Genomic DNA, 18,214 nt, shown 5'->3' on the forward strand with positions numbered 1-18,214 from the left:
CATCCAGGTCAGGCCAGTATTGTCAAGTCATATCAGTCATAACTAATGTCAGTCTAATAGACCCCACTACCTCCAGGAGGCCATGCTAAGCTTCTCTATACTAAAGCTTCATTGCCATTTGAGTTTAGAAAAAAGAGCTCCCACTTCATGTTTAGAAATGGGGGGAAATATTTAACTTGCTCCATGAAAGGAATCTTGTGTTTTAACAATTTATTAATAACACATGGTTACAATATTTAATTATCTTTTTCCTACACTAAACCATATGATATTTCACCCCCCCTCCCTCCAATATTGACTTCCCCGAAGTTATAAATTTGAATTCAATTCTAAAGGTACCACTAATCTATCAAAATATAATACTTTTAGTTAATACTTAAAAAATTGTCCAATATCTTTTTATGTTCCACTCTTTCTCCATATATCCTTTGAATTTCTTCCACTCCTTTTTGAATAAGTCTAAGTCATAGTCTTTTAAGGTTTTAGTTAATTTGTCCATTTCACTCCATGATAAAACTTTCACAATCCAATCCCATTTCTCTGGTATTTTTCCTTGATTCCAAAGCTGCGCATACAATGTCCTCGCAGCTGAGAGCAAGTACCAAATTAAAGTCCTGTCTTCCTTTGGAAATTTTTCTAATTGTAATCCAAGCAAAAAAGTCTCTGCAATTTTCTTAGTCATAACCCAAAATTTTGGAGATTTCTTGTTGTATCATGTTCTAATACTCCTTCGCTTTTTCACAAGTCCACCACATATGAAAGAAAGAGCCTTCATGTTTTTTACATTTCCAACATCTATCTGACATCTTTTTACTCATCTTAGCCAGCTTTTTCGGAGACATATACCACCTATACATCATCTTAAAGCAGTTCTCTTTGATACTCTGACAAGTTGAGATCATCGAGTTCTTCCAAAGGTGCTCCCACGTATCCATTTGTATTTCTCTATTCACATTAATTGCCCATTTTACCATTTGAGATTTTACTACTTCTTCTTCTGTAAACCATTCCAATAGTAATTTATATACTTTCGATATTAATTTTTCATTATCTCCAAGCAGGACCCTTTCCAGTTCTGTTTGCTCGCGTCTAATTCCATCCATTTTAATATCATTTTCCATCAAGCTTTTAATTTGTTGCATCTGAAACCAATCATATTTATTATTTAACTCTTCCGCAGGTTTTAATTCAATTTTGTCTCCTTGGATCTTAAGCAGTTGATTGTATGACATCGCTCTTTCTTCATCAGATTCAGCTGTTATTTTTATTACTTCCGCTGGCACTTTCCAAAGCGGCTTTCTCTCATCGCCATATATCTTATATTTTATCCAAGTGTTTAACAAACTGTTTCTGATATAATGGTGAGAGAAAAAGCCGTCCATCTTCTTCTTCCCATAACACAAATATGCGTGCCAGCCGAATTTATTCCCATGAGCTTCTAACCATAAAGGTTTTTTTATCTAACAGCATTATCCAATCTTTGATCCATGTCAAACAGACCGCATCATGATACAATCTTAAGTCCGGGAGCTGAAAACCACCTCTCTCTTTGGCATCTATTAAAATCTTCATCTTAATCCTTGGTTTCTTTCCAGCCCATACAAAATCAGAAATTTTCCTTTGCCATTTGTTAAATTGTTTGGTATCTTTCACAATCGGGATAGTTTGGAACAAATACATTATTCTTGGCAAAATATTCATCTTTATTGCAGCTATCCTGCCCAATAAGGACAAGTTAAGTCTATTCCATTTCATCAAATCTTTGTCCATCTTACACCTTAATTTTTCATGAAAGGAATCTTGATCAGTACATACTACCTCATCTGGGAAGTCCAAAATGACAATAAAACCTTGCTTCCAGCTCATGCCTGGCTAGACGCATTACTGGAAGGACTGAACAACTGTAAGGAATAAATTTAGCCTTTCATTTAACCAATGACTGTAAATATTAGAAAATTTGCATTACATTTGGATTTACCATAATAATATGCAAGGGTCAAGGGTACCATCCTTAGGTTTCATCAGCATTTGCCATGTGGAAAACGTTACCACTATAAATAATATTGTGGCCATTGTGAAATAACTTGTTTTATTCATTTTGCAAATCACTTTGTCTTCAGTCCAGCTGGAATTGAAAGAGAGCAGAAACTGAAACCCAATAAAAAAGCAGCAGCAAATCAGGAGTGTAAGGGTTATAGAGGACTAAAGCATTCCAGGTGGCATGCTGACTCTAGCTACAGAAGGACTGGTTGATTTGTTAAGGCAAAGGAATTTCATGACAGCTGTCCATAGTCAGAGATTGTGATCTTGCTTGTCTTGTCATTCCTGGATCCAAAGTGCTCCATTGCTTCCACAACATTCATTCAATTTTTCACATAGACAAAGACCACGTTTCCCATCCAGCCAGTCAGTCTTGGCTGTGCAAATGAAGAACTGGGACCCATTTGTATTGGGGTCCCATTTGTATTGTATCTAGGCTTTTTAATAGACAAGATACCAAGGCCTGTGTGCTCGAGGAAGAAGTTCTGATGAGCAAACTTCTGTATAAATAGATTTGCCACCTATTCCATTATGGTGAATAAAGTCACCACCCTGGCACATGAACCTCAGAATGATTCTGTGAAAGCAGGATCCTTTATAACCAAATTCTTTCTCTCCAGTGCTCAAGGCATGTAAATTCTCTGCTGTCTTTGGAACATAGTCTGCAAATAACTTGAAAGTGACATGCCAAGAGGCTTGCCCTCAGCAGCAATGTTAAAGAAGACAGGATTAGCCATGGAGGGAATGAATTGAGTGTGGGGGGGGGGGAATAATAAAAGCCGTGGTGGTTTTAGCACCACCAGTAACTCCATTACATTGTGAAATAGTTTCATAAACAAACACATCATTGGTAACTGTTACCTGCCTTCCACTAAGGACAATTCATAACTGGAAACAGCAAAGTGAGTTATTAAAATTCAAGGAGAAAAATGTCATCTTTTAAAACAAATTCAAAATTTTGAATCTTGTCATACTTCCTACATCACTGGTTTCCCCATTCAGCTGTCTTTTCCTCCCATCATCCTGGTGCCTTGAACTCTATCTCCATTATCCATTGATTTATCTGGCTATGATGTAGTTCCTCAGGCAATCAGGATGTATGCTGTTTTTCAATGTCCCAGATGCCAGGAGCCCTGGGGAAATATTCTGAAAGTCCTTGGTCCATAGGTTTATGCCAGAGCAATATTGTAATTTGAGCCTCCAAACTTCTGAAATGTCACTGCTAAAAGCCATAGTAGCACAAACTCGTTTGGACTCAAAAGTGAAGTGTAATGATATGTAATACTGTGTAACATGTAAATATATGTATATGTAAATTTATGTATATATGAGGAAGCTCATAATATGTAAAAGAGAAAACTTCCTGTTGCCGGCTGCTGAGGCTGCTTTGTGCTTGAATAGTGAATGTTCATTGTTAATGCTAGAATTGTTAACTCCTAAAAACAAATTTATGTATCTGTCATCTATTTACTTTGTTTATAGTCTGACTTTCTCACAGGGACTCAAGACAGATTACATATAATGTGAAGGCACAAGCAACAACATGGGACATTCAGCAAACAATGCACTAGAATTGCAGAGGTCTGGAAACAATCAGAAATCTAAAAGACAGAATTGAAGCATAGCATAAGTATTAGCTTGACACATTAACTGATGTAAAAGTTATGTAATTGGATCCTAGTTAAAGGAAGCAAAACAAAGTGGTATAGAACACAGTTCCTAATGAGTCATCCAAGTAAATTTGTAAACCATTGTGTACAGTGCAACCCTATTACCTGTGCAGAAAGGTCATCTTGAATAAATCAGTTTCACCTATATTATTTGGGATGCTAAGATCAGCATCTTAAGGTGTTTATGGACTGGCATTACTTCCCTGTGGCAATTTTGGACTCTGGAATCAGTGGACTTTCACTCCAAAGTTTGGTTTTGACATCAGCACTATTACTGCTTGTTTATTTGAATTCACTTTCCCCATTCATGAGATCTGGTTCACACAAAGGTAGGTAGGTAGGTAGGTAGGTAGGTAGGTAGATGATAGATAGATAGATAGATAGATAGATAGATAGATAGATAGATAGATGATAGATAGATAGATAGATAGATAGATGATAGATAGATAGATAGATAGATAGATAGATAGATAGATAGATAGATAGATAGATAGATAGATAGATAGATAGATAGATAGATAGATAGATAGATATTGTCTCCTTGTGACTAATCTGAGATCATTCTTGGGAATTTTGATATCTTTTATCACATGAATCTCTGATGCATGCATGTGCTGATAGCTCAGTGACCACAGTACTAATTTCAGCAATGATAGCAGCACTGTTTTCAAGCCACCCAAGATTCTGTGGTTTGCTGCTGTATATGTGGCATATCGCACATTGGTATTACTTCAAATGAGTGTTTGTCCAAACAGGTTGAGCCTCATTCAGATATTCAGAAAAATGAGGCAGCAGAAAAGTAGAAGAGCTCTGAGATAGTAGGATAATTTTTCACACAACAGGTGGTAGAGTCTGTCTTTGAAAAATATCTATCCAAACAGAAAACCAGTATGGCTGGAAGAAGGGTTTATTCCTTTGCTTCTTTTTTCCCCAGGAAGTTTTGAAAATAAGACTGCATTCCAAACTGTGATCTTTCACCAACCGTCTGAAAATGGTACAATCCATTCTACACCATTCTACAATGGTACAATCTATTCTCTGCCACCTCATTACCACCTCTTGCATGTGTGAACCTTAGGTATATTACTTCCTAAGAAAAATAAATGCTGTGTGAAGCATCATTAAAGTGTGATTTTATTTTGTAAAAGTAAAGCATGGTTTCATTTTGTACCTGTTAATATCAATATTGTTTCAGACTTTATTAATTTTATTGTAAGCCACTTGGAGCTTGAGGCAAGTAGAATTATCTAAAACCCTCAAAATAATACCTATATAGACAGTCACTACAGGAAACAATATTTTGGAGAAAGAAGAAAACATAATGGAGAGCACAATAAAGTTAATGAAGATCCATGAGTGTGTATGTGCAAATACACATGGAAAATTCACATGAAAATGATCATTTGGATTGCAAATGGCTTGAGCTCTTAAAGAATGTAAAGAATGCTGCAATATATATTTAAAATGCCGTTTTTCATCCTTCTAAAAAACTGTACAAAGCCCAGAAGAGATATTCATTAAGTTCCGATGAAGAAAATCTTAGCCCGCTAGATTTCTCATTGAACTACAACTTCTGGATGATTCAGTTTAGAAGATATCTCCTCACAGACATAACTATTAAGCATGATGCTTCTAGTCCAGTCCTATCCTAATAGAATCATAGAGTTGGAAGGGTACTCCAGGGTCATCTAGTCAAACCCCCTGCACAATGCAGGAACTTCACAGATACCTCCCCCCCCACACACACATACCTTTCCTGTGACCCCTGCACCATGCCCAGAAGAACCTTTCCAAAATGTCTTGGAGGAAAAACACTAACACCAAAGTGAAATTAGCATTTCCCTGGGTGTGTAAGAGAGGGTCATAGGAACTAAGCACTGATGCAGACCTTTTTGCCCTCCTTCTCATGATCTGCCTAATTCACAGGAACAGTATTGTGGTCAGATGGCCATTTAGCCTCTGTTTAAAAACTTCCAAGGAATCCACCATCTCCCAAAGAAGACTGTTCCACTGAGGAACCACTCTGTCAGGAAGTTCTTCCTAAACATTCAGTTGGGATTTAATTTTCAACCCGTTGGTTCTGGTCCAACCTTCTGGGTCAACACAAAACAATTCTGTACAATCCTCCATATGACAGTCCTTTGAGTACTTGAAGATGGTGATCATATCACCTCTCAATCATCTCCTCTCCAGGCTAAACATACCCAGCTCCTCCAACCTTTCCTCACAGGGCTTGGTCTCCAGACCCCTCACCATCTTCATTGCCCTCCTCTGCATATGTTCCAGCTTGTTTATATTCTTCTTAAATTGTGGTGACAAAATTAAACAAAATACTCTAGGTGAGGCCTAAGCAGAGCAAAGTGATACCATAACTTTAAGTGATCTGGACACTATACTTACGTTGATACAGCCCAAAACTGAATTTGCCTTTTTAGTCATCACATCGCACTGCTGACTCACATTCAGTGTACAGTCCACTAAGGCCCCTAGATCCTTTTTGTACATACTAATGTCAAGAAAAGTCTCCCCCATCCTATAAGTATACATTTGATTTTTCTACCAAAATGCAGAACTTTACATTTATCCCTATTAAAATTCATGTTATTTGTTTTAGCCCAGTTTTCCGAGCTGTCATGATCATCCTGTAGTCTGTCTCTGTCATCTACTGTATTTGCAATCCCTTCCAATTTAGTATCATCTGTAAATACTTTGTATACACACAAAATTCCTACTATTGTTTGACAACCTTCTTGCACATGAACAATTGTCCCCTTGCTCACATGGGATTGAATTCTGTTGAAAAGAACTATATGCATGGGGACAATTATCCCCTGCCCCCCCCAGGTTGAAATAAAGAGTCAGACGCAATAATTGGATTAAACTAAGGGCCACTTTATTTAATTTATTAATAAATGGCAAGGGCTAAACAGAACTTGTGGTGTGGTCAGGGCCAGGGATCTCAGCAGACACCTCCCCTGCCATTTAACGGGTAAGCAACCCAGCCCCTGGCTAAAGCTGTACACCATAGCTCACGCCAGGCCAGCTCAGTAAACAGGCAACAAACCAGGAAGGTCCAACCACGAGCCGGGCAACTCAATGAAAGGAACTTTCCAGGTAAGCCCCAAAGGACTGTCTGCATTCTCCCACCCTGGGCCGGCAAACCCAAAGGTGGATCCTGCCAGACACCTAACCCCACAAAAAGGGGATGCTTTCTGGTCCTTCCCTAGCCAGATAAGCTCATTAGCCACAGAAACCTGCCACCACTAAGGTTAAGCCTCTGCTTAGGCCTTAGCACCCAATGGGAGGCCGTGGCCACCTGCGGCCCTTGCCAAAGGTCTCCCAAAAAGAGGACCATTACCCTCATCCGAAAGATAAATGCCATCACCCCTACAGAGGTGGGGACAACTAATATGAATGTCCAGATGAGGCAAGTAGTAGCCCAAACCGTCTTCCAAGGCTCTCTGAATTCTTTTATTAGCCTTGTGATGGGCCCTGTCGATGCCCAAAGGGTCCCAAACACCCCACCAAAAAATGCGGGGGAACATGGCCCACCAAATTATAATGGTCCCAGGCCATCTCTCCTTGATAGCCCTAAAATCTTCCTCTGCTTGCAGGGCCAAAGCTGTGCCCTTCATCAGCTCAAGAACATTACCTCCCAGGTGTATAACTAAGAGCTGGGGAGGAGGGCAAGCACTCCCTTGAAATAACAACAGCAACAGGCCAGGCCAATGAAGGCCCCTGCGCCCCCACCATTCAATGGTAACCCACTGGCTGAGTCCCAGCTGAGAGCCGACTAAAGTTCTCCGAGCCTGATGAGCAGCCCAAAACACATAACTGTGTCCACAGATGAGAAAATGGCTCCTCTGGCCAGGAACAACAGAATCTAAAAGGAAAAACAGTTAAACTAGCAATAAGAACCACAAACTCCAAGCTAACCCCATCCCCCATGAAGTTAGGGACTGAGCAGGGGGCGAACATAGGCTTTATAAGCTGCTGAGTGCCAATGGCCCAGATGCTGAATGGCCAAGGAAGAATAACCCAGGGTGGCAGCTGTAGAGGCTGCCCCAATTCTAAAGGAGTGGGTACCAAACCACACCCCAGACAACCCGAGCTTAGCTAAAGCGCGAGTAGTCACAGCCCAAAATTGATGTTTTGTCAATGGACCGCCATTGACATGACAAAACAAAAATCCCTCCCTAGGACCGCCTACTGCCAAATAAGCTGCCAGAGCAGAAACTGGACACAACTTCAGCTCGGAACATGTGCCCAGCTCCAAAACGGTTCCCTTATGATGCTGGTCAGTCTTGGAATGTTGAACGGTGATGATCATCTTACACTCAACTAACCTCAGGTCCTGTAGTAACAAAGCACTACCAGAAATATCATTTCTGGAGCGTGCCACTAGCTCACTGACTCTAAGGACCCCAAAGAAGGCAACCAAGGAAGTGGCATGAAACAGTGTGGACTCAAAATAGGATGCACACACTGTGCCCCAAACCCCCTTCAAGCCCCTAAGAATCAAAGGGGAAATAGGCTTCCTAGTGTCCGGTCTCTCTAGCCCAGCCCTCCAGCATCTTTTGCAGTCAAAAGTCTGCGGTTTCCTCCTTCTACCTCAAAGCCTTACTAGCAAAAGCCAGAGCAGACAGGTGTCCCCTAATGGATCGCACGGCCAATCCCTTACCTTTTAAAGCAACACAGTAGTGGAGCAACTGCTCCACCAGGAGTGGCCAAACAATGCGATACCCTACCTCTGACTTAAAGTCCTCAAACTGCCACACAGCACATTCATAAGACTTCCTGTTGCTGGGCACAATGGCTAGGCCTATCGCTCTGCAGACCTCGGCTCTCCAATCACCCATAGCTCCTGGGGCATTTATGCCAGCTCTTGATCAGCTTCTAGGGCCAGCTGATGAAACCTCTCCATCTGTTTACGAGAGAACATCAGCCACCCTGTTATTCACCCCGGGAACATGCTTGGCTAAAAACAGTATGTTAAGCTGCAGGCAATGCAGAGTGAAGGCCTGCACTAATTTCATAACCCTTTGCGACTTGGATGTAAGGGAATTAATGACATGCACCACAGCCGTGTTATCACACCAAAAATGAATAGTGTGATTGGCCATATAATTCCCCCACAGCCAAACAGCTACCAGGATGGGAAAGAACTCAAGAAACGTAAGATTAATCCCGCCTGGCCCCACGAATTCAGCCACACATCCGCGCACCAATGTCCATGGAAATAGACCAAAAAAACTAAGGAACCAGCAATGTCAGACATGACCTGAAGCTCTGCTTCAAGCTTCATGTCTTACCTCCAAAATGAAATCCCATTGAAGGACTCCAAAAACTCCTGCCATACCAATAGGTCTGCCCTCATGTTGCTTGTAACCCACATTCTATGCTGTGGAAGTCATAGACCAGCCATCGCATCACAAAGCCTGCACAAGAAGGCATGAACAGGAGCCACAACTTTGCAAGCAAAGTTGAGATGTCCTATGAGCTGTTGAAGCTCGACTAAAGTACGGTAACTTCTGCTTAAGAAGGAAAGAATCAACCCTCTCCCTCAAATCTGCGAATTTCTCAACAGGTATTCTGGACAATTGTCCAACTCAACCCCCCAAAAAGTAAGTCTTGTGGCTGGACCCTCTGTTTTTTCCTCTGCCAGTGGAATACCCAGCTCCACCACCACCTCAAGAAAGTCAGACATTAACTTTGCACAACGCCCAGTCCCTTCAACACCCACAAAGAGGTGGTCGTCCAAATAATGAACCACTTCCTGTAAACCCACTTTCTCACAAACAGCCCATTCAAGGAATGTGCTGAAGCGCTCAAAAGTCACACATGCGACAGAGCAATCCTTAGGCAGAGCTCTATCCATGTAGAATTGCCCCTCGAAGGAAAAACCCAGGAGCTCAAAGTCAGCCATATGGACAGGGAGAAGGCAAAAGGCAGACTTAATATTGCATTTAGCCATCTCCGCCCCCTTACTGCAGCATCGTACAATGCTAACGACCTGATCAAAACTGGTGTACCTAGCAGAGCATAAATGCTCAGGAATGTCATCATTTACTGATGCACCCCTGGGATAGGAGAGATGGTGAATCAAATGAAATTCACCAGCTGCCTTCTTTGGCACCACTGTCAAGGGGGAAACCCGAAGGTTAGGCACTGGAAGGGTAGAAAACGGGCCCCAAATCCTGCTCTTCGCCAACTCCTTGGCAATCTTACCCCTAAGTTCTTGCTCCATACCCTTAACAGAACTAAGGTTCCCCAACTGAAATGCAACCCGGGGACCCTGAAAAGGAATCCTAAAACCAAACATAAAACCCTTTAACAGATAAAACCTATCAACATGGCACATATTGGGCAAGCCACCACTCAAGAGGTCCCACCATTATTGGCCTGGGCCCCTTTTCCAGCTTGGTAATTGCCTCCACCCCCATCCTGCTTCTTTTGGCCCTTACGTGGCCGGGCTCTGGAGCAGTTGTTAAAGGAATGAGAGCCACCACACAAGGGACATTGATGCTTGTACTGGCAAGCCTTCCTGCTACACATTCCTTGGGAGCCAAACTCCCAGCAAAGCAAGCGGGGTTGAACCACCTGCCTCGCAGAACTGTGGGAAGAAGAGGAAGAAGTCACAGATGCCCTGGCCACCAAAAGACCGCTATCAGAGCAGTCACCCAAATTTGGCCTAGCAGGGGACATGACTTGGGGCCAAAGCTGCTGGTGGATACGATCCCACTGAAGGGAAGGGTATAGAGCAGCCCTCATCCTGTACTCCTGGTCATATTGAAGCCAGGAGGGCCCACTAAACATCTTATACCCCTTATAAATAATATCCATATACTGTATAAGTGAAGCACCCCTCCAAGGCTGAGCCCGTGCTATCACCCCAGCATATATGAAAAACCTAAAGGCAGTGCTAAGTCCCCAAAAGGTAATGCAGTGAAAGGGACAGCCCGATAAGAGGCACTCAAAGGGGAAGGAAAGCCCCATCTCCCCATCAGGGGACCTGACATGCCTTGCTGTCCAGCTGTTAGCTATGGCCCATAAGGACCAAACTGCCTAGATGGCCAAGCTCAAGCTTGCTGTGCACTCATGGCAGGGGAGGAGGAGATATCTTGAGCCACTGTAGCAATGCCGGGAACAGCTGGAGCAGCAGGGCCCCATGGGCCCCACGGCAAAGCTGCCCCAGTCTATGACTGTGGTGTGTCTCTGGTCTTATCCACAGATCCAATCGGTATCAGCACTGATCCTGCTCCAAAATCCATAGGAAATGGAGCTGAACCCCCTTGTGCACCACCAGAACTGCCGGCTCCTCCCGCGATATTTCCAGCAGACCTGCCCTTGAGAATAGACAATGTAGTTAAAATGCCTGCTTGAAGTGCAGCCTTAGAATTTTTCCCCAAGCCTAAATCTAAATTCCAGAAGCCTCCTCCAGAGCCCTAAGCCTTTGCAAAATAGCAGCATTTACCACCTCATCACCCTCCTTATCCGAAGATGATAAACGGGGAGCTGGCCTCTTAGGTGGGGCCCTAGAAGCCTTAGGTGCGGGATGTTTTCCCTTGGACATCCCCGTCCCTTTTTCCCCAGGCATTTTAACAATACCGGCCTGCATTACTAAGAGCAAAAAACTGCCAAAAAATCCACTAAAATGGCTGCACAGTACCTAAAATGGCTGCCGCCTTCTTCAGCAAGAAAGCCCCCAGGGACAATAGCAAAGCTGCAGCCAAAATGGCCCCTTCTCCACAGCTCCCAAAATGGCTGCCCTCTGATTCAAAAAGACAGTCACAAAGGGGACATAAAAATGGCTGCTGCAACACTATAGCTAAATTACCCCCCAAAAAAAGTTCACATCACCCACTACCTGATCTAATACCAACAAGGGAAAAAGTGGCTTCCACAATACTGCCCCCACACACAACCCCCAGAGGAGTTTGTACTCCACGCTAGCAAAAAGCCTAACCCAAGAAATACCTTTTTAAAAAGAGGGAGGGAGAGGGAGGGTTAAACCGGCCGTATAATGGAGATAACGCCAATCCAATCCATGTCATGTTCACCAGAGACCTAACAGCAGCCACGATCCTCAGCAACATGCTGCAGTTAAAATCAAGCTCACAGGCTTTATCAGCGACCTGATCTCCACTGAAAAGCCTGACTGCCGGGAAACTAAAGGAAACTGACATGAAGCAGAAGTGAGCTAAAAGCACTCCTGCCCTGCCTTATCAGCAACTCGATCAGCCCCTGATCTTTCTTAAAACGTCTGAAAGCCAGAAAGGGGAACTGACAAGACCAGAGCCAGCAAGCCAAAATGCTCCTGCCCAGCCATCTAATCTTCGCTTAAGGAATGCCTAAAAAACAACTGAAACTGATACTATCTAAGCAGGAGCAATCTAAAAGCTCTCCTGCCTAGAACAATCGCCAGACGGAGACTGGCATGAATGGGGAAGGCGCGCTGCTGCTGCAGCCAGCCCCACCCCCAAGCACAAGCCCATTGGGCTGTGAATCTTCCTCTCTTCCTCCAAGGGTGGCAAATGTGTCCCTCCGTCCTTGCAGCGAGGCTGCAGGCGGTTGGGACGAATTCCTGGAGCAGCCATCCAACTCCCCTTATGTTGCTTCTGGAGGTCCCCTTTTCCCCAGAAGCAGCATTTCAGGGAGCATTCTGGGCTGCTTTGGGGAGGGGAGAAGTGGAGAGACTGTGCCTTAATGCATGGGCTTTATTCAATCCACTGGGGGAAGGGCTTGGTCTTGTTGCATATGTGCAATTCTATTTTGTATTTTTAGTATTTATAATTGTTTTTAACTGTATGTAATCTTTAATATGTTGTAAAGAATGATAAGGCATAGATATTGTAAAGAAACAATTAAGTAATGTAACTAATAAAGAAACCTGTTTGGGGAAAAAAATTAATGCATAAGTTGGCTAGGCATCTTTGAACATAAAACTGAAATTTCTGCTAGCAGCATATATAAAGTCTTCTTGAACTCATAAAAAGAAATGACTGAATTCCCCAGCTTTTCAAGATCAATTTCTAAACGGTGGGAAGCCATGGACCTTTGTTGCCATGAATATTCAGCATGTGCTCATTCTTAACATGTTATTTTTTTCTAGCTTCCTCTCAGGGTCCTGCCACATTAACTAATAATTAGAGTTGCCAAAAGATTTTTGATAAAGTGCCAAAGTAAAAAAAAAAAAATCTGTTGTAGCTCTCAGGATCCTTAATGTTCACCCAGAAGCTGCCATCTTTCTCACCTTTACATGGTTGATAGTATTTATCTAGCAGCTTGGAAAATGTTCTTACCCAGCTATCTCTTTGTAGGTGAAGACAGAAATCATTACACTGGAAAGTGTGTTGTGTTACCTGATATAAAATCAAAATACCATGCAGGCTTGCACACTTTGTAGCCCAGCAAGCTGGAAGATGCTCATCAGTCACAGCCAACACCTTATCAGGGGCTTCATAAAGCTCCTGTTTAACTGTCTGTGGTTGCAATAACAGGCATGTTGTCAAGCACAAAGTCCAACACATGAAATACATTCAACTGGGCATGTGACGATTTGTGCAGGCTTGAGTTATATTGTAGAAATACTCCATATAGAGACTAACCACCACTGAACACAGTAATGCTAAAATTTAATCACTGAGGTTTTATTTATTTACTTACTGCACAGGACTGACTTATTGTATATGTTTTAGGATACCATCCATAAAAGAACCAGGTTCTTACTACCAATGGATATAAGTCAACTGAGCCTCCCACAAGCCCCCCAAATCAGTGGAACACCAATTCAGCCAACTCCTTGTGTTTGTATTATCTGTTTACTGCAGCTTAGTTAGGCTTTCTGTTGGTGATGTGTAGAACACATACTCATTAATTCCCATGCAATCTTGGTGCTTTAGTGATAACCAGATTTGAATGCTGTAGTGCAGTGGTGGAAAGCGCTGCCAAGTTGAAGCCGACTTATGGTAACCCTGTAGGGGAGGGGTTCACAACGTGGTGCCCATGGGCACTATAGCATCCACAGAAAGCTTTACTGGTTCCTGCGAAGTATTTTTAGAAGGAGAATGGGGCTAGGCAGAGATTTTGCACCACAGGAATTCTGATTGGCTCTGAAGATTTTTTTAAAAGCTGCTGGGGCAGCAGCTGCTACCACATCACAAAGATCAGCTTTGTATGACTAAAGGTAAGATGGCTATATATCAGAAAATATTTGTAACTAATATGTCCATTTTAAAAGGCACCCTACTAAACAGAGCTTCTGTCTGAAATGCTGAAGAATGACAATTAGAGATTTATGTATAACCTCAGTCCCTGGCATTTTGTAGTTGTGCCCACTACCCTGTATCAGAATTGCAGAGGTGCCCACAGGCTCAAAAAGGTTGGGGGTCCCTTCTGTACAGGTTTAAGGCAAGAGACAGAACTGAGGTGGTTTGTCGTTGTCTGCCTTTGTAGCAATTCTGGACTTCCTTGGTGGTCTCCCATCCAAGTATTAAGCAGGGCTAACCCTGCTTAGCTTTACTGATCTGACAAGATCTGGCTACCCCAGGCCACTGTAGTGTACATAGTTTATATAAAGAACATTCAGGAAGTACAATTTATCCAGCAATTAGCTGATAGGATGTTGGTATAAGAGGGCTATCTAGGCCATCTGAAGTATTTAGTTTGAATTTTGCTTCACAAGAACTGAGCAAGTGTGTTATAGTTTTTAGAATGTCAGATTAGGATCTGAGAGAGACAGGTTCAAATAGCTATCCTTCCATGGAAGCTTGTTGGTTGACTATGGGCCTTTCCTACTTCATAGCCTAACCTCTCTCATAGGGTTGTTGTGAGGATAACATGAAGAGGAGAACAATGTAAGCAACTATGGATCTCTGTTGGGAAGAAAGATGGAGTGTAATGAAGTAAATAAATGCATAAATTTCCAGGACATATTAAAAGTTAAGAACTTGGCTTTTCAAGTCACAAATGTTTGTGACCAGGATTTCCCACTGACTGTCTTTATCCATACAATCCTACAGAGGCACTCATAATATCATAAGAAGATCTATATATAGCCACACTGTCCAAAGTTCATTTGTAAATTCACAGGAAAGGGATGTTTAGTTTACAGCACACCATTTATGGAACTCCTTGGCAAAATATGTTCATCTTTCCCCATAATGTTCCACCTTAAGATGAAAGCATTACTCATATGAGAACATTTGTCAAATATGTTTACTGTGTTCTTTTCTTTTTCTTTCTTTTGTCTGTGTTTCCCACAGAGGAGGCACCTGTTTTCTGCCTTTGTTTTTCATAATTTTAGATGTTCAGGTTTACTTTTGAAACTTGAAGCCACTCTGAAAAGATAGCATGCACATTTTATACAAATAAGTAATGGACGCTGTCCCTAGAAGAGCATTATATTTTCCTAAGGGGCTATTTTGATCTGGGGGTTACTGCAGTACAGAGTTGTTGTAATTCCTTTCACCAAAACCTAAAGGCAGTTAGATGAACAAAAATCCATTTGGGAAACAGGTGTTCAAGCACAAACTCTTCTCTCCACATCAATGTCCTTTCTTCTTATGTCATTGTTTTTCATCATGTCATCCAAAGTTGGCTATTGCACTGGATATTCCATCATGTACAATTACAATATCAGACTCCCTTAAATAAGGTCCTGATGGTCATCTCAAGCAGAAATGTAGCAAACAGGATATCATTATGTGCACAGTGTAGTGTAGTAATTAGACTAAGGAAAGGAAAGGTTCAAAATCAACAGTAAAGCTCCCTGAGTGACCTGGGGCTACTCAGAACAGTCTTTGTTACAGAGTAGTTCTGAGAATAAAAAGGGAGCAAAAAATGCACACTGCCCTAAGACTCTTTTTTGCTGAAAGGACACGATAAAAAAAATGATAGATACATTAACAGACAAATAGAAAATATACGTATCAATATTCTCCTTAAAGCCATCAAGGTGGAATACAACAGCATTAAAATATGATTAAAGCAATAAAAGACCAACAGTATATTTAAAAAAAACTGAGTTAAAAAAAACTGTGTTGTTTTTTTTTTTTTAAAAAAACACCTATATAAATCAAGTTTATACTATAACATTAATAAAACGCAGAACTCCAGCAGTGCCACTCCACCTGCTGGTAGCCCTCTTCTGTACTTTTCTGCAATATCCTTTATGAAATATGGCTACCATAACTGGTATTCCAAATGAGGGTGCAACATAACTTTTTGCAGAAATCATGCTGATTTTCCCTCAGTGGGCTTTGATTCTTGATGCGCTTAATAATTCTTTCTCTAATAAAAGTTTATATCAATTTACCTGGAACAGATGTTAGGCTAACCAGCCAGTAGTTTCATGGATCCCCTACAGATCCCTTAAAAATCATTGCGACATTTACCAGTATCAGTACAAAGGCTAACTTTGATGACAAATTATACATACTGTTTAGTAGATCAACAATTCCACATTAAATCTCCTTAATAATCCACAGCTGTATGCTCTCTGGAATGGAAGACATTTGTTTTTAGGGTCTAGTAGTCCTGGAATACTAATATGGATGGCCCAGACTAGGTTGATCTCATCAGAACTCAGAAGCTAAGCCAGGTTGTCCCTGGTCAGTATGTTTGTGGGAGGCCACCAAGGAAGTCCACAGTCCTCCTCCCCACCTTGTCCACTGAATAGTAGGTGCAGCTGCATAACAATCCCTAGATGAGCTCCACCACCTATTTTTCTACAAAACAACCCCTGCATCAAACCAATTTGGCTAAGGCACCCTTCCCAAAAGCAGCAGCTCCAGCATGTGTACATGCCTTGTATTTCTATAGAAAAGGCAGATACAAAGAATACATTCATTCCCTCTGCCCACCTTAAGCAAATTTTTCATTTCTTTTTCACACAAAAGTCCAATCACCTCCCTGGGAGGTTTTCTGTTCCTGATATATTTGAAGAAATATTTATTATTTATCATAGCCATGTGCTCCTCAAATCTTCTTTTTTGCTGATCTTATCACCAACTGTAATGCTTTCAGGTACAAACAGGCTTTTCCTGATTAGCCACTAGGATGAATCTTAACACAGAGAATTCTACCCACTACAGCCTGCCCTTTTCCAATAGTCAGACTCAATAGTACAAGGTCTGCTCATCACCAGAGAACGGCCTAAGAGATATCTGTCCTCTCCAAGAGGTAGAACTTATTCATGCTGGCAGGTAGAGCTACCCTTCAAACTATGTGCTCTTTTGTAGAGGCAGCCCAAAAATTATCACAGCGCTCTCCTGGAGATTGATTTGAATACCAACCGCACTCTTTCTGAGGCAGACCTGAACAATCTCCCACTGTGCTTCCCTTCAACATTTCATCTGCCCTCTGAAAGGCAACTGGATACTGGAGCAGCACCCCCATGGGTTCAGGGTTAAAACAAGTGAATGTCTGCTTTTCCCTTCAGAGGCAGGACAGCCTCCTGCCCATCACATTCTCTAACCTTAGTATGCTCAATGTAACAACAGCCCAGGAGACAATTCCAGCAGGTCCCTGAAGATCTTATTTGCATGCATGTTCATCTTTCTCAGCTTCTCCAGGTTGGTGTAGTGGTTAAAAGTGGTGGTCTCTAATCTGGAGAACTGGGTTTGATACCCCACTCCTCCGCATGAGGACAGTTGGGTGATCTTAGGCCAGTCATATTTCTCTCAGAACTCTCTCAGCCCCACCTACCTCACAGGGTGTCTGTTATGGGGAGAGAAAGGGAAGGTGACTGTTAGCCAAGACTCCTTTGGGTAGTGAAGAACAGGGCATAAAATCAACTCTTCTCTTTTGGCAGCCAAAGGCACAAGGAAACAAAGAGCCAAGTACTCCATGCATTAAGCATAGATCTCCTTTACAATCAAACAGCCAGAATTCTCTTTTCCTGGGGAATGGGGAAGAGATTATGGCTACAATCCTAATGACTCTTACCTGGGAACAAGCTCCATTGAATAATATAGGATTTACTTCTGGTTAAATATGCATAGCATTGTGTTATTAGTTCCCCAGCCCCCCATGGTCTTCCTCAATCCTAGATGTAGAATGACTGTGGAACAGCAATTTGCTCCCAAGTACATCCGAATTAATGTATCAGTATGCTACAATCCTTTGAATGTTTAATGAAACAGCATCTCTGACAAGGGAAATCATTGTAGAGATAACAAAGTCAAATACAATGAGCAGGAGATCCTGCAGTAATCCAATAAGAACATTACAGATTTTCTTTAGTATTGATCTCTTCCTGGGGTTTTCACAGTAGACTTATTTCACTAGAAATATTGATGACATGTAGCATTTTATTGTGGATAAACCCTGACTAGAAAATTGCCTTTGCAAATTACTTAGGCCATTAACAATTGCAGGTGAAAAGGAAGCTATGAAATGAAACAGAGGAGATAAAATATTTTTATATGTCCCATGCAGCCTACTTATGTAGAAGAGACTCTTGGTAAAATTAAGCTATTTGGATTCCTCAAGAACTAAAGGGC

At 41.9% G+C, this 18,214-nt stretch overlaps 1 pseudogene; it reads right to left on the reverse strand.

Moving 5' to 3' along the window:
- Positions 1-2,273: 2,273 nt before the first annotated feature.
- Positions 2,274-8,990, reverse strand: LOC132574750 (peptidyl-prolyl cis-trans isomerase A-like; annotated as a pseudogene).
- Positions 8,991-18,214: the final 9,224 nt, after the last annotated feature.

This window comes from Heteronotia binoei, chromosome 7, assembly GCF_032191835.1.
Source record: "Heteronotia binoei isolate CCM8104 ecotype False Entrance Well chromosome 7, APGP_CSIRO_Hbin_v1, whole genome shotgun sequence".
NCBI lineage: Eukaryota > Metazoa > Chordata > Lepidosauria > Squamata > Gekkonidae > Heteronotia > Heteronotia binoei.